Source organism: Morus notabilis, unplaced genomic scaffold (genome assembly GCF_000414095.1).
Source record: "Morus notabilis unplaced genomic scaffold, ASM41409v2 Scaffold7982, whole genome shotgun sequence".
Taxonomy (NCBI): domain Eukaryota; kingdom Viridiplantae; phylum Streptophyta; class Magnoliopsida; order Rosales; family Moraceae; genus Morus; species Morus notabilis.
In genome coordinates, this window is record NW_010364585.1 from 641 (window position 1) to 1,022 (window position 382).

The following is a 382-nucleotide window of genomic DNA, read 5'->3' on the forward strand; positions in this document are numbered from 1 at the left end:
AAAGCTCTCTGAAAATGTCACATCTCAACTCAAATTAAAAACTCGAATCCGCGAAATGAACGAGGCCTAACACATTTTGTTAACATATGTTAAAATCTGTTAAAATACGAAGGGGAAATGTATGTGCCTCTCACGTGAGAACCAAAAACCCACATCTGATCCTATTTAAAAAAAATAAAAAATAAAAAATAAACCGGACCCAAAAATTTCCGTTTCTAATTGAGACCCTCACAAAAATCTCCCAATACCTCAATCTCAATCCCAAAATTCCAGAATATCAAATGATAGCAATATGTGTATGATAACGTAACCCGGGGAAAAAAAAAAAAAAAAAACGTTTGAAACTTTTATCAACGCTTTAATAAAATTATTGTTGGCTCAC